This window comes from Silurus aristotelis (genome assembly GCF_946808225.1).
Source record: "Silurus aristotelis genome assembly, chromosome: 4".
NCBI lineage: Eukaryota > Metazoa > Chordata > Actinopteri > Siluriformes > Siluridae > Silurus > Silurus aristotelis.
This window is the reverse complement of record NC_139577.1, coordinates 4,548,692-4,553,632: the sequence shown is the minus strand read 5'-3', so window position 1 is coordinate 4,553,632 and position 4,941 is coordinate 4,548,692. Positions and strand designations below refer to the sequence as shown.

The following is a 4,941-nucleotide window of genomic DNA, read 5'->3' as shown; positions in this document are numbered from 1 at the left end:
TTAGAATTAATTGTAGAATTAAGAATTAATGTCCTTTTAATTCACATGATGCTTCTTTTTTTTTTATCTTTTTTTTTCTGAATAAAAACCTCACACCTCTTATATGTTTAAATAAAAATGCAAACATTTTTGGCCCAAATAAAAATAAACTCATATTTCCGCATGAGATCGATTAACACATAAAAAAAAAAAAGTTTTCTAAAAATGAATGTTCAGTTTCAGGAATTGTAAGGACTATAGCATCATAATCACACCATCACCCTAAGCCCATGTAACTGTGTATATGTTCAACCTGTGATAATTAAAAAGAAAAACTGATGGGATGACGCATTAAAGTTTATTTAAGCAACAAGCAAGAACATTTTAGGAAAAGTTGTTTTTTCCAGCTTTTTTCTTGTGTTGAAAACAAGGCATCAGCGAATGAACATCCTCGCCACCCATCCAGCTGCTGCGCCAACTGCGGCTCCTGCAGATACCACGCCAGCTGTGGCTGCTTTAGTAAGACCCGCCGCACCTACACAACAACATGATGCTGAGTACTGAAAAAAACTGCAATCGTCATTTTTCAGTATATCTGTGATTACCCAAAGACTGCAGGGTAGCGACCAGGCTTCCTGATGCCACACCGCCACCATTAGCAATGGCTGCTGACGACATCATTGATGATGCGATGGATCCTGCAGCAATACCACCAGTGGTAAACCAGCAGACGAAATCACAAATGGAGTCAACAGCACGGAGAAAGCTACAAACAAAAAAAAAAGAAATACTAGTAAGAGAGAACAACCTTATAATCCACCCTCGTGTCAGAAAGGTACAAAGATGTGTTTAAAGGACACGCATATAAGCAGTGATTAGTTCTTACAGTTCGCCCAGTTTGGATGTAAATACCTTCAAATACATTTTGTTTACACTTTAATACATTTCAATACACTTTGTTACTTGTGGAAGGATGAGAAGGACAAAATCAGCCGATGCATACCACTTTACTCGTTTCCATGCAGATAAATTTGCAGGGTTACAGTGAAATATAACTCCCAGGTGGATAAACTCGCATTAACTGACCATTAGGCAGGATATAACCCTGTTTTCTTTATATAACGTTCCGCACTACACTACCCATAATGCATTTCGCTCTGGACCTTCAACAGATAGCAGTCTTAAAGAAACAACTCCAATTTTTCCCTACTGTAACAAATATAAATAAAGCCCATGGTGTCCAAAGAATTGTAAAACCGACTGTATAATGTTTGATTCTGGTGCTTGCTTGTTTTCTTGGCGCTGTATTTTCATTATTAGATCATAAATAATAAAGTTAGTATGTTATTGTAGCAGAAGGGATTTGCTAGCACAGTTACAGCAGTGGTGGGCCATCAGTCAGAATCACTGATTTTATCCTTTCATAGCTTTTCTCTCGGTTGCGCTGCTTCCAGGAGTGTATGTTTATGTTAGAGTTTCTATCCAATCATATTTTAGCCATCACATCACATATTGCCAGGGTCAAAGAAATATACCTTGAGGCCTTAAGAATCAACAGTGCCAGCACCTGTAGCTTTGAATACATGGCAGTAAAGATGTTGCTTTAACCAATCAGATTTATAGTGGGTGACACTGGGGCCATCTATTAGGTGTAAAACAATGTCTGCATTTTCACATCCTTGGATCGGATAGTCAGAGAGCGCACTAGCCAGAGCTCACAAACCACATCTGTAGCAAACTCACAAGCTCAAATATATTTGTGTAGCTTTAATAGCTAGTTTTTTTCATTCCACAATGAATGACGGAGGAGAAAAAGGCCTTACAGAAGAATCACTTTTCAAGAAAATAGATACATTGTTAGGAAACATTAGTCAAAACATTTGTTAATTTTTTTTAGGTACCAGTTTAACTTTTGCGTTTTCTTTCCCGTAGAATTTTCACAAAAACGCACAATTTGCCTTTATTTTAAATCCCCAGGAAAACCAAATCCCTGAGGTTTCAGCAGTCAGAGAGCTCCAGAAGTACTACAAAAATGCAGGAAAACCCAGCATCATTTTATGAGGTTAATATCGATGCTTCTGCTAGAGATGATGTATGCAGACAGTGCAGCTGTGGCTACAGCGAAAGGAGACTTGTTGAATTTTGTTAAATGGGTTTCTTGCTTTAGTAATGCCTTTATTCTAGCTGTATAAGATTCCTGTCTGTGATACAGCAGGTTATTATACTAAGTTTCTGTATAACATTTGTTTCTACAGCCGTGGCATCATAATTATTGATAATTAAGAGGTGGATTGATTCGGGTAGGACACCACTGGAAGTCTAGGTGTGAAATGCATGGCCCACCACTGAGCAAACAGTAGAGTGTGACCTCTTTGTAATAAATCTGCATGTGCTATTGCTTTACTTAAAAAATGCAGTGTTGAGCTGCAACAAGTTCATGGTCGTTACCAGAATCAGATTTATTTTCCACTTTTGTTTTATATGTTCAAAAGTTTTACTGTATGAATGTGAACTAATAAACAGCTGGACTAAAACCATGTTTAAAAGGTTTTCACTGTAAAATCCCCCAAATTTTGAAAAACCTGCTCAGTCTGAACGGCTAATGAGATGGTAAGCCATCTGTGTCAGCTTGGCCCTTTTTCACGTTTCTATTTATGTGTACATGAGGTGGCTCTAACTGCATCGTCTTACCGTGCGTGTGTGTGTGTGTGTGTGTGTGTGTGTGTGTGTGTGTGTGTGTGTGTGTGTGTGTGTGTATGCATATCATGTTGCAGCAGCATTAAATGCACAAAATGTAGTAGAAGGAAAGAAAATCTGGCAAAAGTCCTTCTGTGATCAACTGTGAAAGTGCTTCTAAACAAAAAGTGCTTCTGCTGGTTTTCACCCATGGCTTCAGATGCACTCATTCACAATAAATACTATACATTAAAATACTTTATCACATGATACAATACAAGACATCAAGTATATATTGTGTCTGAATATTTTCACTAGCGGTCTCTTCATGTGCAGATTCTGCACTCGTTTCTGTCAGGTGTCTTTTCTTTCAGTTCAACCAAATTTCTCCAGAACCATGAAGGCACTTAAAACCATACAAATCTGCATAGGTCATTCATTCTTCGGTCAATAATACAAATATTTTTTTGCAAAATAAGACATTTTTATATATTATTGTTGCCCGATAATCGCAAACATATTCTTAAAACCGGCCTTAAAGGTGTGGTGGATAAATACAACAAAATAAAATAATACGACCGGCATAAAAACTGGTATTTTCTCAATATAATAATAACCGTGAATCCACTGTGATGTTTTTTGTTCATTTTGCTCACTTGAGGGTTTCACTTAGGCGGTAATTTATTATGTGTTAGTGGCCGGAGTCCCTTTAAGAAGGTAATGAATGGAGGTAAGACACGTGACCGAGGCATAGACAGATATGGCGGAGAGAATCCGGTAATTTTCCAAAACAAAACATCGTTCGGAATCAGATAATAAATAAAACGGAAATCATGTAAGTTATGTATTCTTTCAATGCGACCCGGGGTTGGGGACCACTGATCTAAAGTATATAAATTACATTCTTAGCTGTTCCTCGTGTTTACTCGGATGTCAATTCATCTACAAATCTACATACCATGTCTAATATTAGGAAACTCACCAAGCTTCATGCGGTGCGAATCTCGCGCCCCCGGTGGTTTATCGCGGAATTGCATTTGTCGCATAACTAATTAGTTTGGCTGATTTTCCGGATCTCTCGCGGATAGCGCAATAGACCAAAAAACTTATCCCCTATGTTTTTAGTGTTGAAATAATGAAAGTGTATTAATATAGATAAAATTATTTAAAATAAAATGAAGAAAAATTTAAATACAGTACTGTATACATAAAATAGCACTTTTGGGGTGGCGTCCGTTTATAAACGGGGAACCAGTTTACATTGTAATGCCACTAGTTACTATAACGCCGCAATGCTGTGGTCCATGACTTTGCTGAATAGAGATTCCACAGGCAGGACTTACCTGCTCCGACTGCAGCTGTTATCATTGTTGCTGTGAGAAAGACATTAATCAAAAAAGCATTAATATCATATAAGTGCATACTGTAGTAAGCAAAATACATAATTTTTTATTTAATCCAGAAAAAACAAGGCCACACTTACGAGAGACCATGATGTCCACACTGCAGTCAGGCACTGGTGAGACTAATAATATGAACGTCTGATGGGTGGAGCTGTTTTTACACAGAAACAAAACCGGTTCTGTTACACAGAAACAAAACCTACACTTTCTTTCGGCTTTTCCCTATAGGGGTCGCCACTGAGCACTATACACTGTTAGGTCACACTTAAGCTGCCTTTATCACATAATGATAAAGGATAAACATAGAAAAAAAATTAATAGAGGAATCCTGGGAAGTCTCCATGCAGGAAACAATAAAAAAAACATATATAGTCTTTTGTAACAAATTGTTGATTGGTCTTCTCCTGAGCACTGTGGTGTCCTCCAGCTCCTCAGTAGCTTCACATTTCTAGTTTCCAGCAGGCTGCAATCCAAAAAGAAAAGAAACTCCTCTATCTAATCTATTTTTTGCTATAAATATATAATTCACATACATAAGTCACACATATACATTAAGGCTGCAACAGATGATTATTCTGATGATCAATTTTTCTTCTATTAATAGAATAAAATATCAAAATAAATGTAAATATGTTTTTTATGTATGAAAGTGTTCTTTAGAAAAATGCAAAAGCCAGATATTGAGTTTAACTATCTTTTATTTTGACATTTTAAAGCTAGTGGCTGCTTGTTGAGAAATGCATTGGAAATTTCTCCGATAAACAAATTCACTCATGCTAGTTTGTTTCTTTCAGCAAAAAAAAGGAGTGAGGTGTAAATTGTGTAAAATAATATTTGTATTGTTTTTAATGCAGACATTTAGTTTAGTTGTGAAGATATAAGC

The 4,941-nt window shown here is 36.8% G+C and overlaps 1 pseudogene across 1 annotated transcript; it reads right to left on the bottom strand.

The window, feature by feature from the left end:
* Window positions 1-318: 318 nt before the first annotated feature.
* Window positions 319-4,652, bottom strand: LOC310725537 (annotated as a pseudogene). The gene is made up of 4 exons (XR_014538307.1): window positions 4,139-4,652; window positions 3,999-4,028; window positions 585-745; window positions 319-514 (listed from the first exon to the last, which is right to left on the bottom strand). The product of XR_014538307.1 is annotated as an uncharacterized misc_RNA (transcript).
* Window positions 4,653-4,941: the final 289 nt, after the last annotated feature.